This window comes from Pecten maximus, chromosome 12, assembly GCF_902652985.1.
Source record: "Pecten maximus chromosome 12, xPecMax1.1, whole genome shotgun sequence".
NCBI lineage: Eukaryota > Metazoa > Mollusca > Bivalvia > Pectinida > Pectinidae > Pecten > Pecten maximus.
The window spans coordinates 11,795,001-11,818,142 of NC_047026.1; the positions used below are offsets into that span (position 1 = coordinate 11,795,001).

Consider the following 23,142-nt stretch of genomic DNA (forward strand, 5'->3'; position numbering starts at 1 on the left):
AAAACATTGATTTTCGAATATACTCATAAAACATCATCCGAAATAATGAAATGTGTAAATCGAATGAAGTGTTATACGGCAGTGATGGAGGTCTAGTATGTCAGGAATACATGAAATCAACAACAGATATAACGGTTCATTAATACTTTTTATTTATTATTTAATCATAAATTTGATACTGGTAATGCGCCAGACCCACAGCTTTAAGGAAATATCATACCCGTATTCAGACATAAACGCGAAAGGCGTATAGACAAATCACACTGATTAGCTGTATTGGTTAATCATTTATATCTGTAATAAATGAGCACCTCGACATCTTGATGATTAAGCAGACCTCGTACTTGAAAATGTACTTGAAAATGAAGCAGGGGTTTGAAGGCAACACTCCACTGTCTATCATATATTTTTACACTATTCTTGAATTGCACTTACTAAAATGATTTAAAACTCGTATGTATTAAAATGTTTTCATTCATTTTATTTCGAAAAAAAAAGTTCGATAATGCCTGGGGACCAGCACTGTGGAACAAATTAATCAGATGTGATATCGATGGAAAGTGTTTTGAAGTCATAATAAATGTGTACTATGGAATTGAGACTAAAGTCATTTAAGTTAGCACAATACATAATATTTCTACTTGCAGTTCTAGAGATAGATAAGGGGAAAATCTATCGCCATTTTGCTCTCCATTTATAAAAGATCTGGAATATTCTACTGAAACTGCGATATTGCACAGGCCTAACGAAATTGGCATTGAAAATGGAGACAGAGTTGCAGTTTGCCTCAAGATGTAGACAATGCTTTATGCTGATGCTACTATATTATAAGCAGATTCTGTCGAAAACAATTGTGTGTATTCTATACTTATTCTTTGTAATGGCATGTTGCCAGATTGACAAAACAAAGCTAACAGCTATCGATAGAGAGGACAAAAAAATTAATCATGAAAAGATTCAAATGTATTGGAGCTTATCTTAGCTGAAATGCTTTTACATATTTTAGATATCAAAGAATGACTTTAAAGGGATCTTGAGGCCATGAATTGTGCTATTGCTTAAAGAAGAAATCTTAACCGTTCGATTGACATTTAATCAGACATCTCTCCGAAGTATATAAGGTTTAAGGCTATAAAATAAACGTATCTCGAAGCTAAGAGAAGTCGATATCTTACTTGTTTTCCATACACACGAAGAGTTGTTTATACATAATGGGAAAAGTTACGTTTTAAATTCCCGTAAAGGAACTAAAAGAATCAATTACAGAGGCAATAAACAAGATGTTTAGAAAGCAATTATCTGTTATATCTCTTTCCATGACTAGCTGATGTTTACTGTCGAACATGGAATGTTTAACAACCGATTAAACGTAGCAAGGGAACAATATCCCTACAATATTTTTGATATTTGTTTTAACTTTTATGACCAACATATCGTTATCCAGATACATGATGATGAACTAGTAGTGAACGTAGTGTACTTTTAAGTTCATTACTCTATTTTAATTTTGTAGTTAATGAAGAGGCAGTCTCTCCTGTTAAATTCTCCAGTTAGTGACAGACTCAACTCTGTTTTTGGTACCTTGCATAAGAATTTAGTTATCAATAACATATAGGTTTAAGAGAATACATTCACTGTATTTGTTATTGTAAACGCCATAATGTAGTTCTCTACACTACATATGTTTACGAGTATAAAATCAGTGTCGTTTTCAGTGTTATTGTAAACATAGCAATGCAGTTCTCTACACCGTTAACGAGAATAAAATCGTGGGCGTTTTCATCGCAAATGTTTTAAACAAGGCAATGGGAGCCTGGTCAGCATCTACATTATTTATATTGTATATCATCTGACATATGCGACTGTTTTCATACAACTATTAGCAGGAAGTGATGCTGTTGATTGTGTTTGTTTCAGGAATATCGTATAATAATTAAGTCTGTAGAGCGATGACGTCAAATATATCCATTTTGTTTTTAACAAATGAGGATAGAGACATATACTTGTATATGACGTAATGTAATGATCATGCAGTTGTACTATTTGTTTAAGTATTTCGAATATATATTGTCAAGTTATGGAGGCAAACAACCCCCCCCCCTCCCCCCCCCCCCCCCCCCCCCCCCCCCTCCAAAAAAAACCATTATATACTAATATATACATAATATATATATCTCTTTGGATTTATCGCTGATATTATGAATGCTGGCAAAATGCAAAATGCAACAAATGGAAAAAAAAATAAATAAATAAATAAATAATGACCATAAATGCCATATATGTACATTCCTACACCTATGTTTGCACTGCATATAAATTGTATATACTTGTATATATTTATGGAATCTTAACTTCCTTTTGAAGTAAACAACTTGGTCGTCATTAATAAATGAAAGGTCCATCTGATCTCATCTCATCTGACGTGAGGACTTCCTCAGTTTCCATAACTTCAAGTGTGACTTCATAATGGTCGCACTAGGAATGCCATTTAAAGTTTAACAAATGTCACACCTCTGTCTGGTAGGCTTTATACGAGGTAAAATGTATGACATTTCAGACAATCAGATCCGAACCGTAGGCTTTAGACCAAAGACTTCATTAGCAGCACGTGAGCGAATCGTACTCGTGGAAAGACAGAGTTTTATTCCCACTTTATAACTCACTTGGGGGAATCTGTAACAGTTGACTTATAATTACAGTTTCCGTGTTAGTACTCGTTGCTATAGTAACTATTTCCCACAGCTAGGTAACAATAACCATCGAAATATATAGCAACATCATTTGAGCATTTCGTTTTCCTCGCGATGTTTCTATTGTATAACAGGTTCGTCTGACGTCGCGTGCCTTGTTGTGCCAGTTACACAGTGTATGGAGCTCACGGAGATCTGTCTAGCAATTCTTTCAACAATGGATCCCCTACACGCGCAGCGATTTGTCTGGCTGGTATGCTCGCATCAACGGGCATTGTCCTGAAATATCTTATTCTTGATCAAGTTCTACATGAACCGAAAGTGATGCCAACTTATAACCTTTACATAGCTGCCTGCGTGTAACCGTATGAAATAACATGCGGATTGTACCAAAAAAATGTTTCCGACATGTCTTATCTTGTGGGGAAAATATGATCTCTTTGTTTAGTTGTATACGTGTACCTACTGAGGATACGATTGAAACAGCCGAATAATTCATTTGATTTTGTTGATATTTCAACGAGGAAATGTTTTTGATTTCATTCAAGGGCAAAATGAAAATAACAGGATATTCAATTTAGGTGGAATGTGTAGCAGTTAGAATAACAAAGGTCTGAAACGTCTAAAGTCCGGAACAACACTTCAGCTGACAAAGGTATGTATATAGATAAGTGTAATATTGTAATAGCAATAACACTCCATACATTTGGCTTTAATTGTATATCCATTTTTTCTCATTTCTAACGAATTACAATTTCATTTTAATTGTTTTGGTACGGTATATTTGTTAATTGATATATATATATATGTATATAATATATATGTACATTTATATAGTTGTAATATAATCATACCTCGTTAAGATGTAAATTATTTTTTTATTTACATATCTCCTATCTATGTGTTTGTTGGTATACTGCAAACCACCGCAGCTTCGCGAGAATCTATTTCAAAGTAATAGATATAACGTACATGGAATGTCACACTATAAACTTACTAGCAAAACAAACAAACAAACAAACAAACAAACAAACAAAAACAAACCCTCCGATTAAAAGGACTCTTAATCGCACCTATAAAATTACCACCACGTGTCCGATACAACGGTATGCTTGTAACCATAGGAACATAGACAGTTTGATGACGACATCTCTGTCCAATGTAAATGATTATGACGTCGGTAATCACTAGCTAATCTCAGTGTATAGCGAATTATAATCATACAGCAAACATATGTAAAAGTATAAATATAAGCGTTGAACAGCCTGAATGTGATATTTATATGTGAATAGACGTGCGTATATCACAACCGATATTAGATTCCTTATCAGATGTTTTAGTAGGCTAATTACACTCTTTCATCTTCATCAACACTGATGCGACATTGACCATGTCTGATCAAGGTGACAAAGTGTAGCTAACAAAACGTAACGAACAGAATCAAATAATGGTTGTGATTTCCAAAGGTTACCAAACCTACACATAAGTGTTTTATAATGATATAATAGTCATTATAAATGATATAGATTTGCAGACAAGCAGCATATTGGAAATATTGTCACCTGTTTACATATAACGTTTTGTCATACATAACTATGAATGCCAAATCAGAGCCAGCCAATGTTTACATATTGTCATGTCAGCAACATTTATTGTATGTCATTGTTTGCAGATGTAATTGTTCTAATAACGTAATAATGTGGTTGACAATTCTGCAAAACTCTTAGTAGGCAACCAAGATTCCGAAGCATGCAAGAAGCTCGTCCATAGGATTTGTGACATTTATTTAGGCTATGACTGCAAAAATGTTTAAATGCCACAATCAATCGCAGTATTTCCGATTTAATTAATGCACATCAAATGATTATCGTTGGGAAATGGTCTCAATTAATGATCACATGATTATACAAACGCGTTGCGCAGTGAACTGCTTTACTGTGCGACATGAATGCATCGCAGATTCTGTGGTCTCTTAAGGCGACAATACATATCAGCGAACCAGAGGGCATTTCTTTGAACAGAATGAAACCTTCTTCTTTTTCGTCTTCTTCTTCCTCTCCTTCATCTTCTTCTTCCTTTACTTCATTGTCATGATTTAATCAAGGGTGCCCTTAGGAACCGGGATCGATAGTCATTATTTAATCAGGGGTGCCCTTAGTAATCACTCTCTGTGAAATTATTTAATCAGGGGTGCCCTTAGTACCCATTCTCCGTGATCATTATTTAACCAAGGATACTCTAAGCACCAACCCCCATAGCCATTATTTAATCAGGGGTACCCTAAGTACCCACTCTCTTAGTAGGCACCTTTCATGGTAATTAGTTAATCAGGGGTGCCCTTATCCACTCCCTTAGTAGCCACCTCACATGGTCATTATTTAATCTGGGGTGCCCTTAGTATCAACTCCCTTAGTAGCCACCTCACATGGTCATTATTTAATCAGGAGTACCCTAAGTACCCACTCTCTTAGTAGCCACCTTTCATGGTCTTTAATTAGGGGTATCCTTATTACACACTCTTCGTGGTCATTATTTAATCAGACGTGCCCTAAATAACCGGGACATCCTACGAAACTGCTATACAGTAACCACTTGTATCACCCTGTAACATTTGGTGCATGTAACCCCCACTATCCCCTAGTAACCCCTAAATGACCTTCAGCACCTCCAGTACCGTATCTTATTCCCTATTCCCAGTAACCCCAGAAATTCCTACTGTTCCATGTAACCCTCTATATGTCCTTGTAACCAAAAGTAGCCTCCAATATCCAATAGTATCACTTTCCCTAGAACCACACAAGTTTCCCTTAGTTACCCCTAGTAGCACACAGTAACCCACAGTAATCCCTAGTAACCCTCAGTACCCATTAACGTAACCCCGATTTCACCTAGTAACCCTTACGACCTCAAATAACCCCAGTATCCCCTTATAACCCCTAATGATCCTATCAATCCCCAGTCCCCAGTAACCCAAAGTGTCACATATTAGCCTGTACGCCTCACAATTACCCTCAGTATCCCCTGGTAGCCCCCATTATATCACAGGCAGCCCCTAGATACACTGTTGCTTAAGTATAAACCTCAGACATTTGTACTGTATACAGACGATTTATCGCGGACAATTCCAGGATGATATATTCACCTGTATTGGCGAGGCTGTCACAATGATGAACCATCTACTCGGCTGTCCGTGAGTCAACTACATATCGTTCATCAGTAACATACATGATGTACTTGTAGAGTCGGTGGTAGAAGCTGGGATCCAGCTCATCGTCAGATGATAATACTATTTGTTCGTGTTTATTTATTTTTAATTCATTTACTTATTTTCTCAATGAAAAAAAAAAGAGAAAACGAGTGCATTTTAATGTAAAGAATAAGTTAAGCGATCAATGTATTTCAAGGAAAAAAGAGTGTAATCGAGTGCGTTTCAGTGTGAAATTAGATAATGTGTATATGTCAATGTAAATGAGTGTAAGAATCGGTATTAACGTAAACCAGTCTAACAAGTGCACACCGTTTATGATGTATATCCTAATACTGAAAACGGACGTGATGTTATCTAGGGAAATATGTTTAAATGAATATTGTTTTTTACAAGAATTAAACCAACGCTAAGCATATATCAGTTTAGATAAGCATTACGCATTAGAGAACAGTATGAACAGATGTCCTCCAATTTAACTTAATAGGATACAATAATGCATTATGGATAAAGCTCGTGTAAGCTGTCTCTGTACGCATACCATACACCATGCAATTCACTTAAGGCTGATGCAGGATTGTTCAGAATGACACAAAAGAGAATTGTACCGTCAAATATGGATTTGACAATAAATGCAGTTTATGCTGAATCATGCATATATAACTGCATCATACAGCTGTTTCGTCCTGCTAAGACTCTTCATTTTTGCCAGGATTCAAACGTGTTTGAAATCTAGAATGCATCACACAGCTGTTTGGTCCTTTAAGACTCGTCATTTTTGCCAGGATCCAAACGTATTGGAAATCTAGAATGAACTTTAACGGAAATAACGCGGAACTAGACTAGTCAATATTACCGTAAACTAGTATCATCTTAATTTAAGATGGAATAAATGTCAAATAGTGCTCTTCATTGCAATCGAATGGGTCTCAAATGTTATATATATGACACAACAGTATACAGAGTATATTCAAATATCATTTAACTATATACGTAACATTGAATAAAACTAAATCATTTGCTGTCGCGTCAGTGATGCTTGATAATATGTTAAGATATCGATATGGAACGTTACTTTTGCGATATATAGTCAATAGCTTGGTAATGCCATTCATTTCACATATACATTTAAAATATCAGAAATTATCAACATGATAAAAATGTATCTGTGCATCATACGCTATTTATATCATTTGTTATGATATATCTTTTCTTTAAACTAATCAAAACGGTGATTTCTATTCACCGCATAGAAATGAACTGATTTCCTGGTTCGGATTCAAATGAAGCGAAAGTAGAATGAGTGGTACAATACAATTTGGATGCAGCTCGGTATTAAACATTCCAACTTTTATTCAAATACTAATTTATCAGATAATACCACAGAACACGGAAATTGCGTTGAGCAGCCTCTTAAATAACGATACTGTCTAGCTCTCAAAAGTAACGTTATGCATTGTAATTATGGTACTGTATTGGTTCCAATGTTTTGTTCCACGCATATACTTTTTCTCGGTTTTCGTCTTTAAAAAGAAATAAAATGAAAAATGAATGATTTATTAATGAATATGTACATTTATCATCCTATCATACTGATATTTTTCACTCATTGTACGTACTCGAGAAAACATATCACCATTCAATACAACCTATCTATAGTATATCAAAATAATGAAAGTCCATCATTATAAACAAAAGCGTTTGACCATTTCAACATTTTCAGAATTTAAATTTACGTCCTTTCTACATGTTCTTTGGATCAGACATTTAATTATCATTTCCAACCGGCAGATAGGGTGTAAGAATTGTATCTGCTAACCCTATTGCATGACCGTAAGCAACTTTATTTGTCATAGTGTCTCCCTTGACAATGCCTTACTTCTGACATTTAGTTGAGCATTCGCCCCCTGTGACAAAGGCTTTGGTTCTGTCCCATGGTCGAGACATGCAATAGTCTATATCAATGGTAGCCAGTACTTCTGCCTAGCGCACAGCATTTTTGGAGTGGGACGACTGGTTTGCCCGTTGTCATTATAATGTGACCGGATCGATTATCCTGCTGGGTGTCTTCAGGCAGTATGCTTCAGTGAGGCAGCACTATAAATCCGGACTACTACAAGGAGACTTAACTCGAACAGCAGTGCTTAATCTGTAAAGTTGTCATCCGTTCTGCGCTGTCACAAAAAAGACAAGCACAAACATACCAACGCCTGCAAAAGAGCACATGCACTACTCGCATGTATCTCGCACACATTGGAGACCGTCCTTAAATGACATTGGCCTTTGATGGGACGTAAAACAATGTAAAGCCAACCATACGTGTGAAATAAAAATGCTAGTGGTAGTAAATATCAAAGTACTATCCGATAAACGGATAACGACATTTGGTAACCTTATCATTAGTATACATTGTAGAGACTTTGTTTGATATTTCACTCATTGAATTAAAGCTTTCTGATGTTTCCATCAAGGATACATTACATTTCTAATTTCTGATCGAATATGTCTTTGTTAAGTTTGGTGAAAAGTTCTCTCGACAGACTATTGACATATCTATGGAACAAACAGTCCCTTTTTCATACAAGGCTAATTATGTTAAAGAGTTGATCTGCACGGTAGCAGATACCTCGCAAAGTCCTTAAGTCCTACATATATACTGACAATGCGTCACATTCAAATTACAAAATTTGTATTGGCCAAGTCGATCGGATAAACCCTGTAGAAATTAAATCAAAGACACCACATACTCCTCAACATCAGCTGCATGACCCAATATTGACTTATGACACACCAACAGTGGCAGTGAAAACAAAACAATTTAACTTATTATGTTTTCTAATAACATTTTCCATGTGAATATCGTAGGTCCTATGAATTAAAAAAAATGCAGGTTTGTTTTGACGATGGAAACATATTGCGATGCCGTTTGGATAAATAATAATTAATTAATACACGATACATATGTAATTGCTTTCATGAGAGTCCAGGGGCCGCGGTGGCCGAGTGGTTAACGACGCTTTATCACTAGCCCTCCAACTCTGGGTTGCGAGTTCGAAACCTTCGTGGGGCAGTTGCCAGGTACTGGCCGTAGGCCGATGGTTTTCTCCCGGTACTCCTGCTTTCCTACGCCTCCTTAAACCTGGCACGTCCTTAAATGACCCTGGCTCTTAATAGGACGTTAAAAAACAAATCAAAATCAAACAGCAATAGTGACAGATTACCACTATGCTATGTGATATCCTTGATGATCATTTTCTACGTAGCACTAGTAACAGCTCTGCTTCCTCTCCCTGCCTAAAAGTCCAACTTGGTTTGATATTCAAGGGCTTATTTCAATTATCATGATTTCCGTGACAGATGTCGCCTACTGGCTCATAAAATAACAGTGTTTCGAGAGCAGCAGGTTGATGAAGACCATGGGGAAGGATTATGATCGGCATCGTGGTCTCATTTAGAAGAAGTCTTCTCCCTTGTGTGGTATGAAGTCAGACGTGTTCGATCCTTGTTGATATACCTAGTGGTTCTTTTGTCACCACCCTAGTTCTCATTTAGATAATATAACTTAATCAAATTGTACCTATATGTTTATGGCGGGTGACAGCGAGGAAGCGGAAGAGTAGCTTTCGGAAATACCCTGTCTTAATCTCTTGTACGTTTTAGAAGTTCCCCATGCAAGTATATATATTTAGGCGTAGTTTTGCCGATTTTGAAGTAGAATTACGGTTTCGGTATGCTCTATTGCTTCAGTAAATCAGTCTAACAATAGTTAAAATCTGAATGAGGAAGATATTTACCACGATAAACAGTTTCGGCACTCGAAATAAATCAACTATAACTTGCTTTCTTAAATAACAGTGAAACGTGTAGTAGGACGCTATCAAATCATCACCAATAAAATATTCTATATTTAGGTATAGAGAACTGATAAAATCAGAGAACGCTTTGTTGAGATAGATTCACTAGGCTATGAAATCGATGACCAAACTGGAAAATGCCTACCACTAGCTGTCAGTTGGTCTGGAGTCCTTTTTATGCAATAACTCTCACCACAGATATCAATTTCAATTGACCTCTCCACACTATACCGGTAACAACGACTTTATCCTGCCGAAGAAAGAGTTATGAGAATTAAAGCAAAGTTATCGATGTATGGAAGCCTTGTAATACGAAGCCCTCTTATACACTTTTAGCTACCATTTATTTATTATGACTTATCTATTTTTCTTATTTGTTATTGCTTATTTATTTGATATCTACGACAAAACGCGGTAAGGCGGTACAGCAAAATGGACGGCGTGATTACGGAAGCCCTGGAGCATCCTGTCTGGCGTTGTATGCTGTAAATCACTGTACTGTAAATCGCGTGGGACTCAGTTTCGCGTTAACACTCGAGGAGAGCAAATTGCGAAATGAAAAAAGTATGTATTTGTAAAATATCATTTCTAAACTATCGGTTACCACTATAGGAGTATTTGTATAGACCACGAGTATATAGCCTCGGTATTAACGATTTTAAAGTCATTTATAGACCAGCGTTCGCTAAATTATGTCTTTAAAAAAAATGTCTGAAGTGGTAAGTTCGTGATTGACAAAAATTGATAACATTATGCATAACAAATAATAAGGAATTACAAATAAGTAACTAATGAATTTTAGCAAATAAGTCGAAAAAAATGTTAAACGATAACATGTCACTAAAATGTCCCTCCATGCCTTCCATAGCGTGGACATCAGCAAATATACAATTGTACCAACGTGATCAAATTGATTGGTAGAGTATCAGACTATAACAACATCACGTTAAGAGTCTCAGTCTATGGTTCGATCCCTATTCGAGGTGGGGTTTTTTAGTGTCTACAATAGCTTGCCACTGGCTTCTCGTATGTTGCTTGTTATGTAGCCACTAGCTACTACAAGTAGATCAAGTCTTTAACATTGCTGTAGTCTTTCAAACGATCAACCCAGAAAAGTGTACATTAACATTTCCTACACAGCAACATCAATAATACAGGATGTACAGTTGAAAAGCTCTCTTATATCTGGATTTTAACTAGTACATGTATGTTGTTTACCCTCCAAAGATATGCAAATTTAAAGAACGATTTTTACTTAGGCCCTGGAATAAATCGCTAGTGGAAATTACTTAAATCACTTATTGAAAAATAGATAAATAAATAAAATAAAATAAACCTAAAATAAAAATAAATTAGAAAAAATAGACATGCGACCTATCCAAAATTTAAAGATACGGTCATGTATACTATAAAAGGACAGTACATTAGACACACAAGCTATTAACACATTTCAAAACAAATTGAGGGTTAGATGTAGTAGAGCCAAAATGAATTACACTGTATCATACAGATGTTTTGTTAGTGAAAGTAAGGGCCTAAATTGATCTAAGGAAGCTACAAGAAAACTCGAGTTAGGTCAATAGAAATGTCAAAATCTGGATGAGGAGGTGCGAAAGACCCATAATTTCCATAGACGTTAATACATGTTTATATCTAAACCGTGTCAATATGCAAAGGAATCTAAGTTTCGGTTTACTTTTCTTGTTATTAAAATGGAGAAAAATCTGGACGACAAGCGCGGCTTTGTGAAACATGCCAATAAAATACGTATCCGAATAAAAATGCGCTGCAAGCGTTGAGCACACACACTGCGTTATAATCATGTCTTTAGAATACCCTTACGACAGAACTGAATCTAGGTAAATTCAGTGAAATGTACTAAACATGACAAGCTTTTACAACGCAAATCCTATTTTCTAGAAAGTAGCGTTCTGCGGTACTAAAAAGTAACTAGACAGTCCTGTCAAATATTTCTTCTTCATATAGCCTGATTCTAGGTGATAAATGCATATTAGAGACTTTCAAATTATACCATAAACGACATATAGCCGTTTATGCTTTAGGTTTTATTTGTATTGTTCCCAAACTCACTTTCACTGTATGTTTTTTGGAGACAATAGCGTGTTGCTAGGGAAACAAACGAAATAAACATGCAAACGGCATGTTTATACTAGACTAATTGAAACATATGATGACGCAAAAATGAAGTCATTTACGGTTAAAGATGTCTCCGTCACGTGAAATGATAGAATTAGAGTTCCTCTAGTTTTCCCCAAAAGCTGTACAAAATACATTCATGTGGCTTTATTTTCTAAACTTGTGATGAGACTCAGCATTATTCTGATAAAAGACACAATGATTTTACTTGCTATAGGTTAGGAATTGGACTGTCGGGATTAACATTTTCTGACTAAGAATGTAACATCTAACTTTCGTTAAAGATGATATACAAATGTATTACTTACAGCAGAGAGGGCATTTTGATATGTTTTACTGTTTACTATCATATATTTACCCTGTTTATATCCATTAAAATTTATCATATTGGAGATGGAAGCGTTCCATTTACTTTTTTACCTGAAATATTTGAATAAGGAATGTTTTGTTATCTATATACCTAGCAAAGAGTAATTGAGTCATTAATGGTTCATGGTTTTGTTGTTTGATTTTTTGTTGCTGTTGTTGTTGTTCTTTGTTGTTGGTTTTTTATATTCCCAGATTTATTTAACTGTGTTTTCGCATTTATTTCATCAGAAATCTCAATTGCATACGTCTACGCGTCAATACAGAAAATGGACAGCTCAACATTACATCTTCTTTCTAGAGAAATGACCGTCAGTTCTACCAACTCAATCATTTGAATTATTCATTTTGCCTAATTTAGTTTCTGCCCATATGCGATATATTCTTTTTGGAATTCCAATAACTTTACTTGTTTGTCAAACTACTGCCTTGAAAATGACAAACACTTGTTTGTGACTTAACCCTCATTTGACCTAAATTGACATGATGGTGTCGTCGATGAAACGTAAGACGCTTACTCTTTCGAAAGCGCCTGGTCCTACTCTCCTTGTATTTGTTCAGGAGTTTCCATACGAAATTTTAAAATTTTGTTTGTATGTTATCCTTGTTTATTCGGGTTCGGATTTGAATTATGGTTTGGTTATTATGTCGGTATTCTTTGTTGTTTTTGTATCATATCACATTGATCCAACACAACCCGAAAACAAACCGAGAGAATAAAAAGTATATGAAACTTATCCATGTCTGGTCCGTAGGAAATCTATGAAGGTAAACGCAACTATGAACTCGCTTGGCCACTGTCTCTTGGCAAGTGTGGAGAAAACAAAAATACAATATTTATTATACATGTAAATTGGAATTGTTATTTGAATCAGTGTGTCGTGCCCTAAATCAGATATGCCATTAACACGTGTACTGTTCGTGATATTGTCTAGTTTCTTTTGTATTTCGCAAGTCAATGTTAAAATGAGAACACCATGCAACGGTCCGTAATTTCATTATCGATTCTCTAGTGATCCGTAGGTGCGTATTACAGATGCAGTAATGTATTTCAGCACTCGATTACCGAGTTTTAACCAGATATAAACGACACAATGGATATAAACGCTAGATGATTATGATATCTTTATCATCCCCTGGCGCAACCTCACGGCGTCAATTAGTTTCAGACTAATTCGAATAGGAACGATATAATTCGTGCCCCCTACAGCGTTCTACTGCATGCTGACATGGTACATGCACGTATATACTCTCATCTACCTGAACTGAAGTCGTTGCGATGTTTGAATCAAATGTGTTGGTAAGAATGTAAACAGGAACTCCATTCCATTTCTAAATACAATATTGAAAATAATACAAACGCTGTTTATTTCTGAGAAGCAAATGTTGAATATGTAATCTAAGTGTAATGTTTCATATGTGCAATGGAATAATAAAGGGAGGAATGGTTACACTGGTTTTGTCACTGTATCTTCTGTAGGGTTTTATTCCTTTAAGCGATAAGCGAATTTACTTTAATTTTGAGAACGTGACATCACTTGAATGTGACTTATTCATTTATATGGTGGGTGTCATCGATGAAAAATAATTCGCTCACCCTTCCGGAACATCTGGTTATTCTCGCTGTATGTGTTTATTCTCCATTCTTGTCTTCATATTTGTCAAATTTTGATGGATGATAAGTTTTCTTTACACGTCGGTAGTTTGTTTTGCAATTATGTATTTTAGTAAAATTCAAATTAAGCTAAAATTAACAAGCTGACCTATGAATTGCTTTAAACATTGAACAGGAAGGTCAATGTTTTTTAAAACGATGTAGCCTATTCCAACAACCGAACGCTGTCACAATGACAACCGAACGCGTTTAGATATGAACTTTCATGAAGGTAGCTGTTTTCTCTACAGTCGATACCGACTATTTACACTTCATTTTGTCTAGGTGTTAAGTAAGCGAAAATGCGTACTGTCAATATCATTAACAATTCCGTTGTCATCGCTGCAGAGTGTTATCTAATCAGTAAGTAAGATGGGAGGTGTTGTTGCTGTAAGGTGAAAATTGAAGAGCATTATCACGAATATCTCACATTTCATGCGTCATAGGTAAAGGTGTGATGTACTGTGTTATGTATCAAAACCACTTATGAAACATTTTCAGTCTTTTCAGAGGAATTACACTGTATGTACTGAAATACAGTTCTGTTGGAAAGTCTTACCATTACTTTAGGAGAACCTGTGCATGAAAGAAGATGCCTGCTGCATGTCGTAATAGGCGACTAATTGTGTGGGACCCTGCAGGGTCGGGGGGGGGGGGGGGGGTCTCCTTTGTTTTTTGTTCATCTGACATTGCAGATTGTAAGAATAAGGCAGCGGGCTGAAATTAGCAGCGGATTCGTTATTGGGGATTCGAATAACGAATCCGCTGCTGGCCGCGAATTGGGGATTCAGTGACATACATACATGTTTTTCCTTTTAATATATGATTGGAGATTCGAATAACAGCAGATTAGTTTAACAATATTATTAATTAGTAGCATAAATATGATAACCAAGAGTATTTTAATGATAAAATTTTAAATTCCGTATATATGTTAGCATTCCAATAAAACCTTCAGCTATATCGAAATGATACTCTGGTCTTTATATATTTGTACCATAGAACGCTGACGAAGAAACATAGAAGTTCGTCTACTTGTAAAGAGACGATAAACCTCCCACAAGAAAGAAACTCTTGGCAGCAGATTCAAACTAGAATCCAATTATTGTTGATTGAATTACAAAGTAATTGTATCATTGAAATACCCGCCAATTACCATTTTCGTAATTTGTGATAAAATACGTCGATTAAACATCAAGAACTGAATCCGCAATACGCTATTGGCAGCAAATTCGTTATTCGAATCACAAAATCAAAATGTAAAATCGAATCTCCAATCATAGTTTATCAGAAAAATACCAATAAAACATAAGTTATTGAATACCCAATCCGCTGCTGGCAGCAGATCCATTATTTGCAACGGATTCGTTATTTCAATATCAACATCAAAATATCATTTAAAGGAAATATCAATTAAACATAAGGAACTGAATCCGTTATTCGTTATTTGAATCACCAATCGAATCCACAATAATATATTATAAGAAAAATACTAATATGTAACTGCGTTCCCAATCCACTGCTGCAGCGGATTCGTTATTTGAATCCCAATGTCAAAATGGCAACAAACACAAAACTATCTTTTAAACATAAAAAAAACTGAATCCCCAATCCGCTGCTGGCAGCGGATTCGTTATTCGAATCCCAATCACATATTATAAAAAAAATGCTAATATGTAACTGAATCCCCAATCTACTGCTGCAGCGGATTCGTTATTTGAATCCCAATGTCAAAATGTCAACAACAACAATATCTTTAAACATAAAAAAACTGAATCCCCAATTCACTGCTGCAGCGGTTTTGTTATTTGAATCCAATCGTCAAAATGAAAAGTCAATTAAAAGAAATATCATTAAACATAAACAAAAACTGAATCCCCAATCCGCTGCTGGCTGGCAGCGGATTCGTTATTCGAATCCCAATCACATATTATAAGACAAAATACTTAGATGTAACTGAATCCCAATTCACTGCTGCAGCGGTTTTGTTATTTGAATCCAATCGTCAAAATGAAAAGTCAATTAAAAGAAATATGGTTTAAACATTAAAAAACTGAATCCCCAATCCGCTGCCAGCAGCGGATTCGTTATTTGAATCCCCGGGGAATAACGAATAACGAATCCGCTGCTAACTTCAGCCCGCTGAATAAGGCTCGCTGTATCTCCCACTGTATATTGATCGTAAAAAGTGACTAAAAGTGGCTCCCAGAAGAATCGGGGATATCCTTCCATGTCCTCCATTACGAGGGCATCAAAACATACCCTCTTCTCCATTGCAACACTTGGGATCTTAAATCTTTCTTTCTTTCCACTTTGTTCTGTCTTCTTGTGCTTTGTTTTCTAATTTCATGTGCCTCCAGGACTCCCGTCCTTTGCAAGGATGTTTAACCCCTAAAAACAAAAACAAAAAATTAAGATAACAATGCCATGAATTGTTCTCAACTGTAAACTTGCTTATAAGTGTCATTAATAGTAACGGTGCTGGTGGAAATACCTAACACAAACTATGGCAATAATTCATAAATAGTAACGGTGCTGATAGAAGTACCTGACCCAAACTATGCCAATAATTCATAAATAGTAACGGTGCTGATGGAAATACCTTACCCAAACTATGCCAATAATTCATAAATAGTAACGGTGCTGATGGAAATACCTTACCCAAACTATGGCAATAATTCATAAATAGTAACGGTGCTGATAGAAGTACCTGACCCAAACTATGCCAATAATTCATAAATAGTAACGGTGCTGATGGAAATACCTGACCCAAACTATGACAATAATTCATAAATAGTAACGGTGCTGATGGAAATACCTGACCCAATGAGTGACAATAGCTCATAAACAATAAAGGTGCTGATGGAAATTCGTGACCTAGACTATGACAAGTATTCATAAATATTTACGGTGTTGATGTAAATATGTGACCCATCAGTGTCAAATATTCATCAATATCGCCCTGAAACTATACATATAGAATTAAGTTTTGTTGGTATGAGTCCTTATCGTTGTCGACAGACGGATTGAGATTATTCGGAAGCACGCTCGTTTATGTAGATTGTATGATTCCTTATGGTTTTTTATCTTTGTTGATGGTGATATCGGCGAACTTACAATAATTGAATAAGTATAAAGTCAAGGCCTGTTTTAGCAATGTTCTTTAATTTAGCAATGTTCTTTAAATTAATGAAATTCTTTAAGAAATAATTAACGATGATTCGTATATTGTTGCAGGATATACAATGAGGACGAGGATATTTTGCAATTAAATTAATAACGAAGGCCGCAGGCCTGAGTTATTAATTAAAATTGCAAAATATCCGAGTCCGAGTTGTATATCCTGCAACAATACACGAGTCAAAGTTTATTATTTCTATTCTACCATGTACTGTTTAGTTCTGAGATCGCCTCTTTCTAATAGAAAAACAGCAAAGGAACCCTCAGAAAACCATGAAATTTATTTCTTGAGTATTGCATTATTTGCTGATGAAATATACAGGCAATACAGTACTACGATCAAGAGCATCTATCATATGGCATTGATTTCGAAAATTAAAAAAAAATGATGAAAAAAAAAGAAAAAAAAAAGAAAAAAGGGGAGCCACCAAAGGATTCGAACTCGCGTCGTGATAAATTTTTATTGAAACACTAACCCATTAGCCCACTCGGCTAAAGTAACCTTTCTATAAAACGGGTGAATATTAGATATATAAAATTGTAACAGCCGTGACTCACGAGCGTGTATTATTGACACGAGCGTTGGTTATTGGAAAATAATACATGGTTTTAAACCAATCAAAAAAGCATTACAGATTAAAGGAAGCCTCCTTTAACTAAGATTGTTTCCCTAATTTCTATACAGTTTTTCTATGGAAGAATTTAAAGTTAAATAATGTCCTTACGTCAAGGAACGTTAATGAAACCGGAGATTGATATTATCTACACTTAATTCAAATGATTCATTACATTTGGCGCCTCTCAGGGTGGGTTAAACTACATGTATATGATGTAATAGGTACATATACAATAACCAGTTAAGATAAAGGCCATATCACTAAATTTATATGTATATGTTTAATATTGATTTAAATATTGTCTATTAAACAATCTACAGGTAATATTATTGTATAATAAGAACAAAAAACACTTACATACATCCGAACGAATATGTTCCAACATTTATGATGGAAAATACAAATTTTTACAATAGCTTAGCGGACAAATTTCTTAAAGGACAAACAGATGGAAGCGGGCAGAAATTGGTTCCGAACGGTACAAAGAGGTAACTCTATTGTTATATCACGTGACTTGCACTGCCCTACCCGGCATTCATATTCAGCTGAGCAGACTGGAACGCAACGGTGTAAAGTATCTCGTTCAGGGATACAACACATGTACCGTGCCGGGACTCATACTAGCGACCCTTTGGGTCGCCTAGCCTTGCGTCCTACCACCAGACCATCGTGTCGGGACTCGTACTAGCGACCCTTCGGGTCACCAAGCTTTGCATCCTACCACCAGACCATCGTGTCGGGACTCGTACCAGCGACCTTTGGGTCACCTAACCTTGCGTCCTACCACCAGACCACCGCGCCGCCATATATACAGTTCGTATCATTTTAGTCATTCTAGGAAAGGAAGACATATGGGATACAAATTACAGCTGTATATATGGAGGACATTATATTTCCTACATATATTTCTGAAATGCTATTATTAGCTAATGCTTATTCTCTTGAATAGAGTACTCTTTACGTGACCATCCTGCATTATATCATTTGATAATGATGAACAGATATGTAAATAGGAAACATATATAGATGAGTACACAGGTGATTGTTAAATCATTACAAGAAATAATTAACTTAAACACGGCATGATAACTTTCTAACACAGCAGAGAATCCATCTTACCTCAAACCCGTACGTTTAAGAAAAGTGCATAACGATAAAAAGATATACTGGCAAATGATACAGTTAAATTGTTTTGAAATACATTTTGCCTCTCTGCCAGTGCGTGAGATAGGTACATTATAGCGACTCATGAAGATAGGAAATGCAGATTTTCTAACACAGATCATTAACTTCAGAAATAGACGTGCCATGCGTTTGCATTTGTTTTGAAACACTGTACAATTCGTCTTAAAATTCATTTCCCGTTTTGAAGAATCATTTGCTGGATACTGACATTTAAAGGATTTCCGTTTCCTTATGGCGCTATAACAGAGCTACATGTATAGAGCAAGTTGTGATGCCAATTTGTGGTATCTGGGAAGATAAAGAGAGAAACGCTGACTGCAAATATTTAGAGGTAATATAAAATGTCATTGATTAAAATAACAAAAGCGGATCTTACGTGTCATTTCATATGGAATGTAGCACTGATTTCATTTCATTTCAAAACTTTTTATTAATTTAAGATGATCTAATGGGAAGTGGGCAACAGGCGATGCTCATAATGTGTGGTATTTGTACCGAATTTCAATAATTAGCAAGGCACGTGACATTAATTTAATTTAAGGAGATTGATCAATTCAGTTGTTATTGAATTATTTCGTGATTATATTGAATAGTTTTGTTCAAACGAAAAAAAATTTTTAAAGAAAAATCCGTTATGCATGCACTAATATGTGCATGCATAACAAAACATTTTTATTTGTTTTTTGTCGAAGTCTGACTTCGAGATCCGGAGAGGGCACAGTATTGCTTTCCTTTTTCATTTTTCCTATGCTACTTTACTTATCCAAAAGGTTGAGGAAATTAAAATGTTGGTATTGTCCAAAACAAGGCACTGGATCCAATATATAGAAAAGTAATATTATCAGCTGTCTGGTTCATTACATGTCACTTATGACTGCGGTTTACTCTTCCTGGTCATGCCGGTTATGTTTTAAAATATCAGTTTAAGCGTGTCACTCCATAATTCAATGTTTCATAATTTGGCTAAAATACTTTGACAGACGCTACTGCAATAAAATATCTCATCCTGACGTATTGATTATTGCACAGTCACATCACACAGACAATGAGTTGGCGTCCTGCTGTGCCCTTTACAAACACTGTCAAATATGTAAATGCACAGCGCCATTTTTAAAGCAATGGAGAGTTGATGCTCTAAAGCAAGAGGTGGAAATCAAATCATCATGGAGACAGAACTGGAAGCCAAACAGAGCCTAATGAAACCCAGTGGAAGAGAGATGTCTGATCTTCAAACGTAATGATCTGAAAACCCTAGACGCCAGAGGTGTCGTTTTGATAACACTCTGTGGAATAACGGATATGGGCATTTTCGTTATATAATAGTTGGTGTGTGAGTTCGCTGTCCTCTCAGCATCAAAACCATATGAGGACGGATGTCTATGGAATACAAACATTGGAGTGCAAAGTACAACAAAGAGAAATGTGACATGTAAAGGAGGGGAAAATATCACAAGTGTTGCGAAAGGTTATAGTAGATCAGCATCGCTATTTTCAATGCTTCCGTTTGTGTCTCGGAACCAACATTAATAAAGTGGCGTCGTATGATCGCATCAATGGGGTACATCATGTTTTATTCTTCGTGTCGCCAATGTCATCTAAACACGAGATATTGGAGAAATGGTCCGCTGTTCGGCAAAGGGGTCACGATAAGTTGAACAACTCTTATGCTCTTTCCTTGTTCTTGAATCTTCGTAACAATGCATTGAATTGTTTACTACGAAAGATTTCAGGATGGGTGTGCATGACTAATTGTGGTGTAGAAGGATTTCTTTAGGAATCTTTTTTCGTCTTTGGTAAAAAAAAAACCACTGTAATATGGTTATTTCTTTGTTTAAGCTTTGTTTAACGTCCAATCTACAGCTAATGTTATTTAAGGACTGTGTGTCTTGTGAGCGAGATGCATGTGTATGGTGCATGCGTATGGTAAATATGTGTTTTGTCTCCTTGTGATAAAGCACGGAACTGATGACGACTTCATACCGCCGAAGCCACCCAGTAGGACACCCCGTCGGTCTCATTATACTGTCAACGGACGAACCAGACATCCCACTCCCAAACTGTCAAGCAATAAGCCGGAGTAACAACTACTAACATAATAGACTATATATCTCCGTCAGGGAACAGAATACAAGCCTTAGTCACAGGCGCGAAAGCTCAACTGAAGGCCAAAAGTACTGCTGTGTTAATGGAGAAATTCAGAAAAGAAAGCTGTTTAAAAAGATGATAAATAATATCCTTAATTAAATTGCCTCTTATCATCATTCGATTGAGGCAGTAGAAAAAAAAATTGCTTTACCTGCAGGCCAGTATAGTGCGTGTTGCGCAACCAGAACCTTTTCTTGATCATAGTTTTATGAATGTAAGAGGTAAAGTAAACAAACAACACATAAACGTTTTGTTCAGAACTTGACGAGAGCTTTAGGTGGTAAAATGTATCGTTGTTATTATATATGGTGGTGACATTGATCGAACCATCGTAATAATATATCTCAATCTATTAAAATGAAACAAGAAAAACAAAAAGTGTTAACAAAAACATGTTATTTCTCACCCGTTAACAACCAGGATCAATTGGTGGAGTCCCATTTAGTAGCTGGTATCTGTTGCACTTTATTTTATTTTATTTTTTTTTTTCATTTATTTATTCATTTTCATTTATTCATTTATTTTCTGTCCACCAACACAACCATGGTAGCAACGGACAGTCTGTGTGTTCAGCTTCCGAAATCCAACATCAGCAGCGGTCGAAACACACCTCTAGGATATTTGCATGTGATTTCATGTCCTATTCTCGTAACGTATATTCATTAATAATGTATCAATGCCAGAGTACTATAATTTTGTACATTTACCTTAAAGGATCGTAATCATAGAACATAAATATGGCAGTAGATATTAGCAATCAATGAATGTATAAAGGTTTCTTATAGAATAATATACTTGTTTTGTGTCAAAGTCAAACACCTTTGTATGCCATCCACAGTCATATTGAATATTTACATAGCTGATATTAGGAGATCGATACAGATGAATAGTAAAGTGTATTTCATAGAAACAATGTTATTCAAATGGAAATATATCAATATGCATTTGAGGAGTGTATCATTGATATATGACATTTATTCCCCTATCAACTCCAAAACGATCTCGTTGAATTATGTAGTGACGGAGTTTTGCGTAGGCGAAAAACAGACACGCTGTGACGGAAAGTGTCGGAAGACTTGACCCTTCAAGGCGTTCTAATTAGTTCTACTATTGTTGTGCTGTTGTAAATGCGAAATATTTTGATTGTATTTTTGTATATAGCCATGGGATATTGATCTTCCCAATATTGAGTTAACACTAATTTAATGCATAGGTTTATATTATGACTTTATTAATCATCGTCTCTCTAATACAGTTACTTTTTTTAGATTCAACAGAAAAAAAGGTTATTTTCCTGCTGCAACAGATTCACACATTTAATATAGGATCATAAAACATGGTCTTTCCATTGGAAAACATAATGTGCAAATTTATAGAACCTAGTTTTCCTGTTCTTTTCGTTTGAGTCTCATTGGTTTCCGGTTTATTTTTTTTCATTCATTTATTGCACATTCATCCCAATGATGAACTGCAGTTGTAATTGTTTTTAGATGATGATGATGATGATGATGATGATGGCATGCGACGGGCATCCCGTATGTGGTAGTCACCAACTACTACAATGAAACCCGGGGCGATAAAACAAGCAAACGTTAGTATTGCCAGAAACAGTAATAATTCAGATCGTATACATTCTAACTGTGACGGATTGTACAAAATACACACAAGTGTTTCGTCTTTTCGGGATCATTGATATCATCAGTAATGCTAGTAAGCGTTGATATCCCGAAAGGAGGTCAGGAGATTAAAGAAGGCGATAAAACGGAACAATGCAAAATGTATGTCATGTATATCATTTACGAGCCAGAAACCGTCATGAACCGATCATGAATATTGCATCCGATAGGCTTTCTATTAAATATGATAAGCTTTTACTGCCCAATAAATCAGGGCCGCATTTCAATGATATTCAATATTTCATTATGAAACCTTGGAGTTAGTAAGATGCTGGATGAATTATAGACCTATCCAGCTATATTGATTTCTGTTTTTTTTCCATAAGGTTTCCTGGAAGATGGTGTCTATACAGGAAATGAAAATGTAAGACAGATTACCATTTTAATAGTTCCAATACTGAAGACAAAATGCA

The 23,142-nt window shown here is 35.7% G+C and overlaps 1 protein-coding gene across 1 annotated transcript in view; it reads left to right on the forward strand.

Annotated features, from left to right (window-relative positions):
• The first annotated feature begins 2,760 nt into the window (after positions 1-2,760).
• The window catches only part of LOC117339985 (neuropeptide Y receptor type 5-like), a 37,733-nt gene continuing 17,351 nt past the window's right edge, over positions 2,761-23,142 (forward strand). The window contains exon 1 of the mRNA XM_033901714.1: positions 2,761-3,345. The gene's annotated coding sequence lies outside the window, so the exon portion shown is untranslated. The remainder of the gene's footprint in view (positions 3,346-23,142) is intronic.